The 18622-nt window shown below is 40.7% G+C and overlaps 1 protein-coding gene across 7 annotated transcripts in view; it reads left to right on the top strand.

Annotated features, from left to right (window-relative positions):
• LOC108177122 (uncharacterized) overlaps positions 1-18622 on the top strand; it is a 197054-nt gene that overhangs the window by 104479 nt on the left and 73953 nt on the right. The gene's annotated exons all lie outside the window — the stretch shown is intronic.

Genomic DNA, 18622 nt, shown 5'->3' with positions numbered 1-18622 from the left:
GAAGTATGGAAAATTAGATGGTGAGTGAAGAGACCGTTGTAGTCATCTACCGATGCATTCATTGTTCATCCATGTATCCATCCATATGTCAATAAAAATCATCATCAATGAGAGAGAGAGAGAGAGAGAAAGAGAGAGAAAGAGAACCATAGCAATAGCAATAATAATATTTATTTGAGAACAGCAGAACATGATAATGGGAATAAGAGTGCATTACAATGAGAACATGTGTGCCATAGTAGACTACAGGAGTATTCAAGGAAGTTGAGGAAATGGAAAGATTTTATAAGCAAAAATGAAGATGATTATACCAGGCATTTTGAAATAGTAATCTTTGGTCATGGTGATTAATAACCAGAGTTATTTAGTCCAAATTTGAACAGACCGTTGCTGGGTTAGTACTTTTTGTGTAGGTTGTGGTGTCTTTGTGTAATGTTGTGGCTTTGGTAGAGTCTTTTGTGATTGTTATTTTAAGACAATTATGCATAAGAAAATCTTCATAAACTTCTGTCTTTATTTAATTTTTTAAGGTTGATCAACACAGATGACTATTTTAACTCTGACAACTTTTACCTTCCTTTCATATATCCATTTAATGCTTAAAGAATTGCCACAATTCTATAGACATTTCAAAATTTATTTGTCCATTCATGAAGTAACATTTGGGCACCAACTACTAGTAGTCTACCTGTGAAAAGACAAAAATATCTCAGTCCTAATGGTTTCCCATTCTAACAGGATTCACCGATACTAAAGAAACACTCTCACCATTGCTTAATAGTTTTGAAAGTGCTGCATAGGAGGCAACAGATGTGCTGAGAATATATAATGGGGAACATATAATTAAGCATGACACCACTGAACTTTTAAAAGAAGGTTTATTTATTTTTTATTTATTTGAAAATGCAGTATGAGAGAGAGAGAATCTTTGATCCTGGTTCACTCCCCAAATGGCTGCAACTGGGTTATATGAAAGCCAGGAGCTTGGAACTCCATACAAATCTCCCATGTAGATGACAGGGCTTAAGTACTTGGGTCATTTTCCTTGGCTTTCCTAGGTGCAATCCAGGGAGGTGGATTGGAAGCAGAGAAGCTGAAACAGAAACTAGTGTTGTGATATGGGATGTTGGCATTGCCAATAGCAACTTAACCCACTGTGCCATGATGCTGACTCCTTTATTCTCTTTTAGAAGCAAGATAAAGCTTGAGGTAGAGAGAGGTTCAGACACTTCTCTGTTGAGTGATACTCAGAGGCAAGGGCTTTCTAGCTCTCTGATCCAGCTTGGCCACATACTTACTAGGTCTGTGATCACAGAAGCTGATTTGTCTTTCTGAGGCTTAATTTTCTCATTTTTAACAATACGAATAATGTCTGATTCATATGTGCAGATTAAATACTTTGTGTAAACCATTCTGCAAGTGTAAGATACAATTATTTTACTAGTGCAGAACTAGGCAACACCAAATGAGAGCAGGGTTGAGAGGTTAGGTTTTCTTGTTGTTGCTGGTTTGTTTTTGTTCTTTTGCTTCTAAACTGATTCTAAAAATCTCGGAAGTTCAGCTTCTGGAAACATGTGCATTGTTTCCTGAGCACTGGGTGACCAGTTAACCCTGAGGTGTATAGATGTGAGGTCTGTATCATAAAATCCTAGGCAGATTGTATTCACAGAATAGACATTATTGCTATGGTGCTTATCACATATAGCACAGGATATTGTTATTTTGCAAACCAGTCTAATGAATTATAGATTTTCATGTAAATAGCACTAAAAAAGAAAACAAACCCAGTCTTTATCTTGAAAAAGCAAGGTAAAGATTTCCCCTAGTCTCCTCTTTTGGCTTTCTGGATCTTCCATTAAACAATGAGATCACCTAAGGCTCCAAGTTAACACTAAGTCCAGAGGTGGTGTTTCATCGACTGGTCTGCACCCTCTTGCTCAAGGGTTTCAATCTAAACTTGCATTTCATGGCTTTAAAAAACATTTTGTTTATTTTATTGTTTAAAAGGCAGGGAGAGAAAGAGGGAGGGAAGAAGGGAGGGAGGGAGGGGGAGAGGGGAGAGAGGGGAGAGAGAGAGAGACAGACAGACAGACAGACAGACAGACTCTCCTACTTGTTGACTCACTCCCCAAATGAAAGCAACAGTCATGGCTGGGTCAGGCTGAAGCCATGAGCTGCGAGCTCAGTGTAGGTCTCCCATATGAATGGTAAGGGCCCAGATAATTGAGCCATCACTTGCACCAACCAGGAAGCTGGAGTCAGGAGCCAGAGCTGGGAATTAAACTCACGTACTTTGATATAGGGTGAGGTGTCTAAGTGTTGTCTTAACCACTATACCAAATGCCTGCCTCTCCTCTACATTTCTAAAATGACAGTTATGGGGGGATAAGTGTTTGGTTTGGGTTAAATGCCCAGCTTTGGCTCCTGACTTCCATCTTCCCTGGGAAGCAACAGTAATGATCAAATGACTAAGTTCCTGGAGTGAGTTATCAGATTCTAGCTTTGGGGTCCATTGAGTGCATTAGAGGAGGAGTGAATGACCAAATGGGAGCATTATCTCTCTATTTCAAATAAACAGCGAATTACAAAAAAATATAAAATATCAGTTGATACTTTTTTATAGGCTAACAGCACCACTTTCTAATTTTTTTTATAAGATTTATATATTTATTTGAAAGAGTTACACTGAGTGAAGGAGAGGCAGAGAGAGAGAGAGAGAGAGAGAGAGAGAGAGAGAGGTCTTCCATCCTCTGGTTCGTTCCCCAAATGGCTGCAGTAGCTGGAGCTGTGCCAATCCGAAGACAGGAACCAGGAGTCAGGAGATTCTTCCAGCTCTCCCACGGGGGTGCAGGGGACTAAGGACTTTAGCCATCTTCTACTGCTTTCCCAGGCCATGGTAAAGAGCTGGATTGGAAGTGGAGCAGCTGAAACTTAAACCAGCGCCATATGGGATGCTGGCACTGCAGGTGGTGTCTCTACCTGCTATGCCGAAGCACCAGCCCCTCAGTTGATACTTAATGCCACTGAAATTACTGTGAGTTATGGCTGGAATATTCTAGGGGATGAAAGGTCAAGCACTGAAGGATTAAAGAGGCGTGCACCTGCACGGGTGGATTTGTGCCTTAAAGATCCCCGAAAACTCAATCAGTAATTGATTAAACGTAATGCATAATCAGAGACAGACAAATCACAGTTTGAGTCAACATGGGAACAGTGTTAGTGAGCCTGAATCCCCAGTGCTGCTGGACCTGAGCATCTTAGGCTTCCAACAACACCTCCTGGCTACCCACATCCAGGTTAGCCCTTCCCCCACCCGAGGCCAGCATTCTGCATTGTGGTTCTGAGTAAGGGGCCCAGGTGGTGTTTCTCTGCAGTCTATGTGATCTTTCTGATAGCACCACCTCTCTCCCCTTAGGGAGCCTCTACATTTTGGCCAAACATTATGAATTTAATATTTAATGTTAAAAGAGAAACGGTTCAGAAAGTCTAAGAACTCTCATGTGCCTCGTGGCAATTATGAGGTCCCTGGGCCCCCCTTAAACAAAGAGCTTTGTTCTTTTAAAGCAATTACCAGAAGTAAAACAGCAGTAATGCCAGTAAAACTTTTAAAAGGCACCTTGGCAGGAAGAAGATGAGTTCAGGCTGTCTGTGGGTAGCTGGGTTTCCAGCTGTGACCCTGGAGTTCTGAGCCATGGCTTCTGCCTGCAAAAGCCCTGCCTGTGATTACTGCAGATCTTAGCTTTTAGCCAGGACTTCACATTCGTAGGAAGGGAGACACTGCATCAGTGACATAGTACCATGAGAGCATCCTGAGTCTTGAATTTGCAAGAGTACTTCAAAAAGTTCATGGAAAATGGAAGTGAAGACTTCATTTTGGTGCTTTTTTTTTTTGGAAACCCATGCATACTTTTTTCATACTATGCATTTTCTAAAAATATTTATTTGTTCATTTGAAATACTGTTACAGAAAGAGAGAGAGAGGGAAACATACACACACACACACATGGGGAGAGGAGGGGGGAGAAAGAGAGAAGAGGGAGAGAGAGAGCAAGCGAGCGAGAGAGAGAATCTTCCATCTGGTGGCACAATGGCCACAGTGCAGGGGCTGGGCCAGGCTGAAACCAAGAGCCTAGAAGTTATCAAGGTGTCCTGCATGGGTGACAGGGGCCCAACCACTTGGCCATCATCTGATGCTTTCCCAGGTACATTATCAGGTAGATTAATGTGAAAGGGAACAGCTGGGACTTGAACCAGAGCTCATGGGATTAATGCTGCAGGCAGTGGCTTAACTCACTGCACCACTATGTATTTTTCATCAACTTTTAAAAGACCTCTTATGTAATGGATTTCAATTTTTTTTGGCACCTTAATAAGCTTATCTTTGAATTCTTTCTCCACAAGCTTTTTGAAGAACGCTTGTATTGGTCTAGCAGTTCTCTAGCATTTTTAGTAGCAAGCTATCATGTTTGTCAAGTGATTGAATTAATAAAAGTGACTAAGTGATATTAAAGACTTTTGTTGGTGAGTCATCCTTTGTGGAGTGGAAAGAACGCTCGCATTCTGGCAGTCACACTTGTGTCCTGCAGACCCTAGCTGTTCTTTCAGCTGTACTTTCTCCAGATTCTTCCAGGAGTCTCACCCCTCAGAGGCTCCATCCAGGGGCCCAGCCTGCATCTGCCCTCCTTATCTCTCTGTGCCTCCTTGCAGCCTGGAGTGTCTTTCTCACAGTGCCTGCTGTCCTCGCTGGGGGAGGGCCATGCTTCTACTCATCTGGATGAGTCATTGTGGGGGAAAAGGGCTGCAGGCAGGCAGAAGGGAGGGCAGCAGTAGGAGACGGATCCTCCCCAGAGTCCATCTGCTAACTTGACCTTGTCTTCTCAGAGAAGTCTTCTTCCTGGGACTTGGTCTCCTCCCCACAGTCTCAGCACTCACTACTGAAGACTGGCCCCTCCTCCTTTTCTTGGTTTCTCTCTCACTTCAGGGCATCCTTCTTCTGTGTTTCATTTCCTCACTAATCTTTGCCACATCAAGCACCTTGATTTGTAGCTTTTGCAGTGAATTCCTTTTGGATAAGGGCAGGGAGCCTCTGGTCTCTGTATTTTTATTAACACAATCAGATTTATGTGAGCACTTTCAAAACCACTAAAATGTTGCAAGACCTCTGCAAATTTATTTTCATCCTGATTAATCTATGAAGGCATTTCAAAAAGCTCATAGAAAGATGGAATTGAAAAAATAAATTCAAGGGCAGGAATTTGTCCTAATGGTTCAGATGCTGGTTAGGATGCCTGTGTCCTACACTGCAGTGCTTGGGTTCAAATAGCTGACTCTAATTTTCTGTTAACGTAGACCCTGGGAAACAACTGTTATGGCTCAGTGATTGGGTTCCTGTCACCCAACTGGGGGAAATTGACTGAGTCCTAGCTCCTGACTTTTGCCTCTGCTGGGGGTCATTGTAGGCATTTTGGGGGGAGGGAAACAGTTGGATGGGATCTCTCTCTCTCTTCCAAATAATAAAATTTAGAAAAATTTATTTTGGTGCAAAAATTTTTGATATGCATGCGTAGTTTTTGTCATCACACATATGTTCCATAAACTTTCTGAAGATCCCACTACATGATTTGTTTATCTTAAAGAGGATATTCTACTTTTATATTTCTACAAATTGTTCTTTCCAAAGCACATTATATCTAAAGATCTCTATGTTAGTTCAGGTAGATCACCAAAAGTTTTTTGGATTCTTTTGTAGTACTCTACTAGAAATGTATGGCTATATATAAATATTTTCTTATTTGATGGATATAGGGGAGCTGAGGTGCACATTTTTATCAAAGTATCTTAATTGTTTAAAAATGGCTCTTCAGGGAGGAGAGAACTTCTACTTTGACTATGGCCTTGTCTAAATAAGATAGGAGTTGGTGAACTCAAGAGGCTTCCATAGCCTTGGCAGCTCATGACAAGAGCCTCGGGTGAATACTGATGTCATAATTAAGAGTGTCAATTGTTAAATCAACAACAGGAGTCACTGTGCACTTACTCCCCATGTAGGATCTCTGTCCTTAATGTGTTGTACTATGTAAATTAATGGTATAACTAGTACTCAGTACTTTACAATTACGGAGATTGGAGAATCAAGCTGGCTGAAGGAGGAGAAGAGAAAGGAGAGAGAATCTGCTGGACTGGTAATTCACAGATACACTATCCATTCCTGAAGAATCCAATCTGTTCTGAAAATTCACCTTATAAAAAGGAAAACATGGATGATATTTGCTCATTTAATCTTTGTCAAGTACCTGCTACATGCCAGGCCCTGCTATTCACTGTGGATTCTGTACAGAAAATAGTAAAACCAGACATGGTGCTTACTCCCTGGGACTTACTGCCCTGGAGCAGAACGTGTAGAGATGTAGAAAATCATGCACCATATAATGATGTCTTGTTCAATTATAGGTGGAATATATGACAGTGGTCTCGTAAGAATATGAACTGAAAAGTTCCTATTACTTAGTGATTTCATAGGCATTGTAACATGGTAGGGCAATGTATTACACATGTGTCTGTGTCTGGAGATGCTGGTGTAAGCACACCTACTGTGTTGCCAGTTGTATAAAAGTAGAGCACATACAGTTATGTACAATGTGTAGTACTTGATAATGATAACGAGCATATTGTGATATATGTATTTACTACTGAGCATTATTTTAAAGCATATTCTTATTTATTAGCAAAAGGTTGGCTGTAAACCAGCACACCCTGTCTCACTGGCAGCAGCCTCATCATCCTGCATTTACTGTGTATCTTTATTGTATCTAAAGACCATCCGAAGGCAGCAGCCTCATCATCCTGCATTTACTGTGTATCTTTATTGTATCTAAAGACCATCCGAAGTGACTGAGCTTCCCCTCTAGGTTCGTGTCAGTAAGGTCTGAGATGTACACTCCATGACAAAAGGCAACTAGAGATATATTTCTCAGAATGTGTTCCATTGGTAAACCACACGTGACTGTCATCAAATAGGCTCAGAAATGAATGTAAAAGCTTAGCTGTGGCCAGTGATGGCAAGGGAAGGCCAAGGATCTGGGAAGCATAGTGCACAGGGCCTGTCCTGGATGGGGGTTCAGGGAAGATTTGATGGAGTCATGTTACAGCTCAATCTGAAGCAGCAATAGGATTTTGACTCATCACAAATTGAGGAACTCCTTCTAGGCAAAGGGCAGATGTATTCAGGGACCCTGTGTTGGTGGCAGAGGTGGAAAGAATGGTGTTTGAGAAGCAGGGTATGCTGGGACTTGGCTATCTTGGCAGCGGGGAGCATGGTGGAGACAAAGGGAGTAACTTTGGCAGGTGCATCAGGAAGAGCCTTGTGGGATTTTTAATAGGAGCACAGGTCAGCCACTGAAGAGGATTATATAATCAAATTTGTTTTTGTTAAGAATTTCCTGTCTACCATATGGAAGGCAAATGTTGGAGGACTGTGTTGACATTTGGACTGAAGTTGAAGCGTTGTGACAAATGAAAGCATGGTTTCCAGGAAAAGATGGAAGATGGAGTCTGAGATTCCTAGGAGAGAAAATTCCCTGAAATGGAAATGGGTCATTCAGAGGGGGAGAGAGAGAGCGAGCGAGAGAGAGAGAGAGGGAGAGGGGGGATATGGAGAATGAGAGGGGGAGTGAGAGAGGGAGAAAGGGGGAGAGGGTGAGGGGGGATAGGGAGAATGAGAGGGGGAGAGAGGAGGAGGAGAGAGAGGGAGAAAGGGAAAGAGGGTGAGGGGGGATGGGAGAATGAGAGGGAGAGAGAGGGAGGGAGTGAAGGGCAGAGAGAGAGAGAGAGAGAGAGAGAGAGAGATACTGTAGACAGACTCCCAGGTTTTGAGCTCTCCAAGCAACTGCTTGGTGGTTTCATTCACTTAGAGAGCAACCACTGGAAAAGGACTAATTAATTTTGGGAAACATTCTAAATTTAGATGTTGACAATATTGAGATACCCCTTTCTGATACTCCAGTGTAGTTAGCTAGTAAGCAGTTGACTATATAGATATGAATCTCAGAAGTTCAGTGGAGATGGACTTAGGAATTTGGGAGTCATTCTGTGACCAGTGGGTATGGATCCAGTGCAAAATGAGTGACCTGTAAGTGAACCTTGCGAAATTGCAATATGTAGCAACTGGGCAGAGGAGGATGGGCCAGCAAAGAAGATCGAGAAGGAAATGGAGGAGGAAAACCAAGAGAATTGTTTCCTGGAAACCAAAGGAAGATGGTATTTCAAAAAGGAGAAAATAATAGTCAGTGGTGCCAAATGCTACAGATGGTCAAATAATATGAGCACTGAAGAAATGCCCTTGGATTTAGCAATGTGGAGATTCTTGGTAACCTCAGGAAAATTAACTTCAGAAATTAAAGTGAAATCCAAGTGCAGGGAAACTTTTTACCCAGTATGAACTATAACAATATTTTTAGAGCACCAGCTCTGAGTTTAAATTGTAGATAAACACTGACCTCTGGCTTGGCTGATTATACAAAAAGATATGCCATGTGGAAATTTTTGGAAAGGTTTATACATTTCTGGACAAAGGAGTGGGGAAGCAAATTTGAGTATAGAGGGATGAAAGGATAATCAGAAGATCTGACCTGAGTCTTTGGGCGTCCCTTAGTTAAATGTAACTAGTTAACCTATTGTCCCCTTGTTTGTCTGATGCACCTCTTGCATCTCCAAAGCTGCAGACTGGGATAAACCCTGAATCATTAAAATACCAGTACTGTGCATACTGTTCCCTGGAGGCAGCACAAGATCCAGAGTCCCATCCACTCTTCTGCCAGCTCTACATTCAATTGGGGATAACTCAATATATTCAATTTTGTTTTTTTTTTTTCCACTTGAAAACAAAATTGTTCCACTCTGTTCTCCTACAGCTATTTGCAGTTTTGAAATTACAATAATTATGTTTAGGAAGGTAAACATCTGATTCTTTCAGCTCACTTAACCTAGGAGGGTGTTTGCTATAATTTTTTTTGTCATTAGGTGAGCTAATTCTTTGGTTTTATATAATCCTGATATTTTGTCTCACGACATGCCTTTTAATTTCTTTGTGCATATGGAGGTGATCTGTCCCTATCCCTCCCAGTAAGTGAGGTTGTATTTGCTCCTCAGTGGCCTTTTCCTTATAAACATGAGCTCTCTATAACACCAACACTCACATATTTTCAGGAGTAAACATGATGGGAGTGGATGCTCCCCTGGTTTCATGAAACCCCCAAGGCACAATAGATTATGTTCATTGGTAGAAGTAAAACTCATTTATCCTCTGTGCCAGTAGTTCTGATGTCTCATAAAGCAGTCTATTGAAGGGCTCACTGGATATTTCAGACATGTCTGGAAATGATGCATTCATGGAATTGTCTTCAAGGGAAAGTCATTGAATGCTTGCTTACAGTCCATGGTGGGCTTTTTGAAATCACTCAGCCCCACCATTATTGCGTTTTGGGCTTTTTTTTTTTTTAACAGTACTGGATGGGACTAATTGTTTAGCAAAGGAGCAGATACTCTTGAGTAATGAAAACTCACTGGATTCTGGAACAGTAGAAACTTTGAGAACTATGTCTCAAGAAAGGCAATTTTAATCACTTTGTATTCTATAGTACCAGTGGGATAATTAAAAGCATGATGATTTAAGTAGACTCTGGATATGATAGAAGAAGTATTAAATTTAGTTTGGGGTATTTAAACTTCAGAAATCTTTTTTTTTTTATTTTTATTTTTTTTTGACAGACAGAGTGGACAGTGAGAGAGAGAGACAGAGAGAAAGGTCTTCCTTTGCCGTTGGTTCACCCTCCAATGGCCGCCGTGGCTGACGCACTGCGCTGATCCGATGGCAGGAGCCAGGAGCCAGGTGCTTTTCCTGGTCTCCCATGGGGTGCAGGGCCCAAGCACCTGGGCCATCCTCCACTGCACTCCCTGGCCACAGCAGAGAGCTGGCCTGGAAGAGGGGCAACCGGGACAGAATCCGGCGCCCCGACCGGGACTAGAACCCGGTGTGCCAGCGCCGCTAGGCGGAGGATTAGCCTAGTGAGCCGCGGCGCCGGCCAAAACTTCAGAAATCTTATTAAAATCTGAGGATAATGTGGTGGCTGTTAAAAGTTAATCCACTGGAATATGCCCAACAAGCAGATGGTTTCTGACTTAAATTGGTTTGGATTAGGACTTTGCAGCATCACCATGGTGTGCAAAGTAGAACCTCTACAGAAATTAAATTCGCATCTTTCCTGGGGCTGATTTGCAAACTGATCCTCTCTCATATGCTGGGCAGTGGCAGTGAGTGCAGTTCCCAGTCAGCCCCCTCCCTGGTCATCAGGGGTACAAGCCTGCTCTGCAGTGCACTGTGCTGGGATGCTCAGTAAGTCAGCTGTAATAAAATGAATTAGCAGAAAGCTAGATTAGAAGGGGAGGATCTGGGACTTGAATGAAGTGCTCCTATATGGGATGTATGTATCCCCCATGGCGACTTATCTGCTGTACCAAATGCCTACTCCATCCCTGCTCCATCCCATTTTGATTATCTTGTGTCTCCAGTTTCAGTTTTTCAAGGATGTTTTTAATTTCTTTTTTGATTTCTTCACTGATTCATTGTTCACTCAGAAGCATATTGTTCAGCCTCATTGTTTGTAAAATTCATGAAGTTTCTTTTTTTCTGTTAATTTATACTTTTATTCTGTTGTCAGAAAACACACATGATGCTGTTTTTATTTTTTTAATTTGTTGAGATATTTCTGTGGCCTAATATATGATTTATCCTAGAGAATGCCACAGAAAATAATTAAAATAATGTTTTCTCCATTTACTGGATGAAATCTTCTGTAGTGTTAGGCCCATTAGGTGTATAAAAGGATTTAACTCTGCTGTTTCTTTGTTGATTTTTTTGCTTAGATCATGCATCCATTGGTTAAAGTGGGGTGTTTGGTTCCCTACTATTACTGTATTGGAGCTTACTTTTCCCCTTAGATCTAATGTTTTTCTAATATAATTGGGTGCTCTAGCATCATTTATAATTCCAGTAAGTGTATATTCTTATTTGATCTTTTAGTCATTATTTAGTCATTTGGTTTGTCTCTTTTACAGTTTTTATCTTAAAGTGTATTTTGTATGGTAGAAATATAACTTCTTATTTTTGGTTTGTGTTTGCATATAATATCTTTTCCATCCTTTTATTTTCAGTCTTTGTGTGTCTAATTTTGGAGTGAATTTCCTGTAGGCAGAATATCATTGAATCTTTCTTTTAATCCATTCAGCCAGTCTATATCTTTTATAATTGAGGGAGTCAGTTCATTTATATACAAGGTTATTAGTGAATAAATAAAAAAAACATTTTTAACATTCTATGTTCTATTTAGTTGATTTTATACTTTCACATGTTTTCATGATGATTGTTATGGTTTTTTTTTTGCTTCTGCATATCTTTTTTATTATTTATTAAGCATCTCTTTTTTATTATTTGAAAGACAGGTTATAGAGAGAGGTAGATACAGAGAGAGGCCTTCCATCCGCTGGTTCACTCTACAAATGGCTGCAATGGCCAAAGCTAAGCACATACAAAGCCAGGAGCCAGGAGCCAGGAGCTTCTTCCATGTCCCCCATGTGGGTGCAGGTGCTCAAGCATTTGGGCATTCTCTGCTGTTTTCCCAGGCCATAGCAGACAGCTGGATTGGAAGTGGAGCAGACGGGACTCTAACCAATGTCTATATGGGATACCAGCACTTCAGGCCAGGGCCTTAGCCCACTGTGCCACAGTGCCAGCCCCCCTAAACATCTTTTAAAATTTTGATCTGGTGGTGATGTATTCTGTCCGTTTTGCCTTTGCTGTGTACAACATTCTTGGCTGGCTGGCATTTCTTCTTATTTTTTTCTTCTAGAACTTGAGATATGTTATTCTGTTCTCTTCTGGCCTTTAAGATTTTTGCTGAAACATCTGCTCTTAGTTGACTGGAGTTTCCCTTTAATGTTATTTGGCAGTTTTCCCCTTGTAGTTTTAGAATTCTGCTTGTGATACATGCTTGAGAGTGTTAATATAATGTGTTCTTTTGAGGATCTTTTTTGGTCATGTTTATTTGGTGGCCTGTTGGTCTCTATAGCTGGATGTCTACATCTTCCTCAAAACTGAGGAAGTTTTCAACTATTATTTCTTGAAATATGTTTTCTATGCCTACTCTTCTCCTTTCTAGAGAGGTCATATTTGTTTCAGAGGTCATATTTATAGTTCATTTCATATTGTAAAGTTCTTAGAGTCGATCTTCATTCTTTTCATATTTTAAGGGTTTTTGTTAGACTGTATATATTTCAAAAGACTTGTCTTCTATTCAGATATTTGTTTTACTGCTATATCTAGCCTGTTGTTGAGGATCTTAATTGTATTTTTATTTGACCTACTGAGTTCTGCATTTTCAAGACTTTTTGTTTTTTTTTTTCCAAGACTTCTATCTTTTTGCTTAAGTTCTCATTTATATCATGCATCTTTTTCTTAATTTCTGTAAATTGCTTGTATTCTCTTATATCTTTTTGAGTTTCTGTATAATGATTTTATTGAATTCTCTATCAGATATTTTTCAGTCTTCTTTATTTTGGAAGTCTGATACTGAAATGTTATGTTCTTATAGGGATATCATGTTGCCTTGCTTTTTCATACTTTTGCTTCCACATTAATGTTTGAACATCTCATTGGATCAACTGTGCCCATCACTTTAAAAAGATGAATTTCATGGTAAAAGGCTTTTCCTGTAGATGTGTCGTTAGGTGCCAATTTTGTCGCTTTTTCTGGCTTCAGTTCTGGTTGGATGCTGTAGTGATGTCTTCATATGCCTTTCACATTGTCATTGATGAGAGAAGCAGAGGGGGCAAGAAGTGCTCTTTTTAGTCTAAGTATGGTCACAATGGTAGACCATGGGGCAGAGCTGAATCATAGTGGTGGAAGCCCTCAGATAACAGTAGTTGGGATTGTGGAAGTACTGACCCATTGTCCCAAAGGGGGTTTTTTTGGTTCTAAAACAGTAGGGTCATGGCCAGTGTCACAGTAACACTGGCCACAAATCTTGTTGATAGTGTATGGTTTCTCCATGGCATAAACCCCTGGTTTCTATGTAATGTCTTATACTTACTTGTCTTCCCTTCTGCACAGAATTAATCTCTCCATATTATGCTTCCTGGAGTTGGATTAGAAGTGCTGTGAATAGCCCAGTGGTCACCTATGCCTCAATGCTAGATCACACCAAGGGCCCATAACCTGTTGATCACAACAAGGCCCACTTTGCTGTAAGTTTCCTGCTGTTGAGGTGAGCTTGCAGCACAAGGATGCCTCAACCAGTCACAGGTGATCCTGGCTAAGTTCTGAAACCAGCTGGGGCCTTAGGTCTCTGGCACTGAGAGAGGTCTAGAGTCTCCATTCTCAGGCGTTGACCTGGAGATAATGACTGTTGGGATCTGTCCAGTATGGATTTTACCAGTCTTACACCGAGTTCTTAGACAGAATTCTGTGCTCACTTTGGTGCCCTACTCCCAGGTTTCTGGGACCTTGCTCTTGCTGTCCACTCACAATTGTGAGAGGTGTGTGGCCACCATGGCTGACACGAACAGGTTTACAGCTACATCTTGTAGTCACCTGGCTCTGTGCTATCTTGTGAGTCCATTAGGCCCATGTGAAGCTGGGGGTGATGTAGTTCGAAGCACGAGTTCATCTCACCAGAACACAGGTCTTTGCCAGATACTGGGGAAGATCTGTAGGCTCTGTGAGCACTGGCCTGGAGATAGAGGCCTTGAACTTTATCTAATGCTGGATCTTACTGCAGCAGGTCCAGTACTGAACTTTAAAGTAAAGCCCTAAATTCACGTTCCCACCCTGCTCTCCAGAGATGGAAGTGTTGCTCCACTGTCTGCTGGTGCTTATGGGAAGGGGGTGATAAAATGGTCCTTTGCAACCTTCAGACACTCAGGCTGCAGGTCCTGGCCTGGGAGCAGACATCATGGGACCCTGTCTTGCACTGGGTTATACCATAGTGGGCCTGGCAAAACTATGGAATCAACTGCTTTTCCCTCTCCCAAGAAGGAGGGTGGGAGGGCTCCCTATCCAAGCTGTGCTACTTGGAGCTTGAGAAGTGATTACATCCACCCCTTTCTGCCCTTTCCCTATGTCTTTCCTTATTGTTGTTCTAAAATAGGCACTACAGTCTCTCACCTTGTTTCCTTAGTACTTGTGAAGACGAGTTGGTATGTGAATTGCTGCTCAAGTTATTGTCTCTATAGAAAAACAATCACTGGAGCGTCTTACTTAGTTGCCATTTTTCTCTGTCTCCTTTCCACAAATGTTTTGAAGGACTCCTGTATGTCTAGTGATAATGTAATATCTATATGTCAAATCTAGGTCAAATTTGGATGTTGTGCCAACTTCTATACTACATCTATGCATGTTGTTGTCTGGTTTAAACAGGTAACAATCTGTGAGATTTACCTGTAGACGAAGTGCAATGGGAGGAATGTGTGTTTACTATGTATGGGGAAACAGTACTGGACTTGGCCAGAAGAACTGGAACTGTGATGAAGTTGCAGCAGCTGCTAATTCTGTGAGGACATCCAGTGGATGATTGAAATTACAGTGAGGAAATGAGAGTTGTGACAGTTGGGGTGTAGTTGGTTATCACATTTAAAACAGGTAATCAGTCTCAGGATATAGAGATTTGGATCTGTCTTCCTTTTACATCGCAAACAAGCAGTCCAGTGTGTGTTGCTGGAAAACAGACGTGCAGTTGTAAACCAGCTATTCCTTCTCCTTGATTGTCTGGGGCTATGGCTGAGAAGAATAAATAGGCTATAATTACAGATTAGTTGCTGCTTTCAAGCATTTTTATTCAAGATGAACTTTTCAGGCGGCCTTTGGAAACTGGCCCAGTACCATCATGATTTAGGAAATGCTTGGTGCCTGAAACTTACCAGCAGTAGCATGAATGAAAATGCTTTGGTCGTAGACATGGCTAAGAAGACTGCGTCAGGGTTTGGGTGATAAGGCTTTTCTGTGCACTTTGATGAGACATGCTTTGGGGCGGCTGTTGCTTGAAGTAGGATTGAGAAATTAGGAAAGAGACTAAGTATTTGAAAGGTTTTATTTTATTTATTTGAGAGATAGAGGGAAAGACACAGAGAGAAACTGTCCACTGATTCATTCCCCACATGGCTGCAACAGTAAGGTCTGGGTCAGGCCAAAGCCCAAAACTCCATGCAGGGCTCCCATGTGGATGGCAAGGACACAAGCACTTGGGACATCATCCACTGCAACACCTAGGGATCTGGATTGGAAGCACAATGGCACTCTGGTGTGGAATGCCGGCATCACAGCAACACCTTAACCGGCTGTACTACAATGCTGGCTCTGAGATTAAGATTTAAAGGGAATACTGATCTTCTGTATATAAAGAGAATCGAAAATGAATCTTGATGTGAATGGAAGGGGAGAAGGAGTGGGAAAGGGGAGGGTTGTGGGTGGGAGGGATGTTATTGGGGGGAAGCCATTGTAATCCATAAGCTGTACTTTGGAAATTTATGTTCATTAAATAAAAGTTAAAAAAAAAGATTTAAAGGGAATATTTTTAGATTTTAAAGTAAGATAAATAATTCAAAATATCAACTCTAAAAATAAAAAAAAACTTCAAATTTTTAATGTCCTTTTTAAAGGAAATAGTGAATATTTTCTACTCAACTCAAAGTTACAAGGTGTAATTGAAGTTGTCTATTTCATATTTGAGTAGTTCTCTTAGGCCCCTCAGGATACTGAAGGTTAGAAAACTATGCCACAAATGGAATCATTGAAAGATGAGGAGGGTATTTAGTATGGGTGCTACCTAACAAGATTGCTGATTATGGTTTTTGAACATGAAATTCTTACTCACATGAAAGAAAATCAACCTAAATTGTGCTGTTCCAGAGGGAAGACTGGAAGCCTTGAGCTGATATGGGGAGACAGAGCTTCATTCAAGCCTTGAAAAGACTTTCTGACATTAAGATCAGTGGGATTGAGAGCCAGAACCAGACTAGGATGCCCACTCTCACCATTGTTATTCAATATAGTCTTGGGAACTTTAGCCAGATCCATTAGGCAAGAAAGACATCAAAGACATTCAAATCGGGGAAGAGGAAGTCAAACCATTTGCAGATGACATGATTCTCTATATAGCAGATCCAAAAGACTATTGGAACTCACAGAAGAGTTTGGTAAAATAGGAGGTTATAAAATCAACACACAAAAAACAATAGACTTTGTATATACAAACAAAGCCACAGCTGAGAAAGAACTTCAAAGATCAATCGCATTCACAATAGCTACCAAAAAATATCAGATACCATGGAATAAATTTAATTAAGGGTGTTAAAGATCTCTATAATGAGAATTATAAAAAAAAAGAAATAGAAGACACAAAAAACTGGAAAAAAATTCCATGTTGTGAACTGGAAGAATCAATATCATCATAATGTCCATACTTCCAAAATCAATTTACAGATTCAATGCAAGTCCAATCAAAATACCAAGGAGATTCTTCTCAGATATAAAAAAATGATTCTGAAATTCATATGGAAACACAGGATACCCCGAATAGCTAAAACAATTTTATACAACAAAACAAAGATGGAGGCATCACAATATCAGATTTCAAGGCATTCTATAGGGCAATTATAATCAAAACATCCTGGTACTTGTAAAAACAGATGAGTAGACCAAAGAAACAGAATAGAAATGTCTGAAATCAATCTAAGCATCTCCATCCAACTTATCTTTGACAAAGGATCTAAGATCAATTCCTAGAGCAAGGACCATCTCTTCAACAAATGGTGCAGGGGAAACTAGATTTCCACACACAGAAGCATGAGGTAGGACCCCTACCTTACACCTTATACAAAAATCCATTCAAAATGGATTAAAGACCTAAATCTATGACCTCATACCATCAAATTATTAGAAAGCATTGGGAAACCCTGCAAGACACTGGCACAGGCAAATATTTCCAGAAAAAGACCCCAGAGGCACAGGCAATCAAGGCCAAATTAACAAATGGGATTTCGTCAAATTGAGACGTTTCTGTACTGCAAAAGAAATAGTCAGGAACATTAAGAGGCTACTGACAGAATGGGAGAAATTATTTGCAAACCATGCAACTGATAAAGGATTAATAACCAGAATATATAATGAGATCAAGAAACTCCACAACAACAAAACAAACAACCTGATTAAGAAATGGGGAAAAGACTTAAAACAAAGAGTTTTCAAAAGAGGAAATCCAAATGGCCAGCAGACCTATGAAAAAAAGCTCAGGATCACTAGCCATCACGGAAAAGCAAATCAAAACCACGATGAGATTTCTCCTCAACCCAGGCTGAATGGCTTTCATACAGAAATCAACAAACAACAAATGCTGGTGAGGATGTGGGGAAAAAGGTACCTTAATCCACTGTCAGTGGGAATATAAACTGGTAAAACCACCATGGAAGACAGTTTAGAGATACCTCAGAATTCTGAAAATAGTCCTACCATCTGACCCAGCCATTCCACTCCTCGGGATTTACCCAAGGGAAATGAAATCAGCAAATAAAAGAGTTATCTGCACCCCCATGTTTATTGTAGCTCAATTCATAATAGCTAAGACATGGAATCAACCTAAATGCCCACCAATTGAAGGCTGGATAAAGAAATTATAAGATATGTACTCTATGGAATACTACACAATGGTTAAAAATGAAATCCAGTCATTTGGAACAAAATGGATGAATCTGGAAAACATCACACTTAGTGAAATAAGCCAGTCCCAAAGGGACAAATACCATATGTTTTCCCTGATCTGTGAGAACTCACAGAGCACCTAAAAGGAAACCTGTAGAAGTGAAATTGACACTATTAGAAGCAATGACTTGGGGCCGCTGCCATGGCACTGCTGGTGAAAACCCTGACCTGAAGCGCCTGCATCCCATATGGGCGCCAGTTCTAGTCCTGGCTGTTCCTCTTTCGATCCAGCTCTCTGTGATGGCCAGAGTCCTTGGGCCCCTGCACCCATGTGGGAGCCCTAGAAGAAGCTCCTGGCTCCTGGCTTCGGATCGGCGCAGCTCTGGCCGTTGCGGCCATCTGGGGAGTGAACCAGTAGATGGAAGACCTCTCTCTGTAACTCTAATCTTTCAAATAAATAAAATAATTCTTAAAAAAAAAAAAAACGAAGCAATGACTTGAATAGCCCTTGTTTTGACTGTCAAGGATTAGTTTTTTCTTTCTTTCTTAGTAACCTTGGGTGAACTCTTCATTCAACCTAGAATTAATTATGTGATTATGTGCATGTAAAGTCAATTGAAAGTAGATCCCAGTAAAAAATAAGAGTGAGAATAAGAGAGGAAGGAGCTATATAGTTCTGTATACATTCCTACAGACTTACTTCTAAGTGTACAGCTAAAAGCTTGTCATGGGACTCCAAATCCCATTAAGCTGGGTGGTAACAATGACATCTTCAATGTTAAAGTGATCATATGAAGTGTTTAATTGATCGTATATATAGGATTAAATGTTAAAGGGATCATATAAATAAGGTCAAGGGTCTGGTAAAAACAATAGATA

Source organism: Oryctolagus cuniculus, chromosome 10 (genome assembly GCF_051225735.1).
Source record: "Oryctolagus cuniculus isolate XC-2025 breed Fujian yellow rabbit chromosome 10, ASM5122573v1, whole genome shotgun sequence".
Classification (NCBI taxonomy): Eukaryota; Metazoa; Chordata; class Mammalia; order Lagomorpha; family Leporidae; genus Oryctolagus; species Oryctolagus cuniculus.
This window is presented reverse-complemented; position numbering and strand designations above follow the sequence as displayed.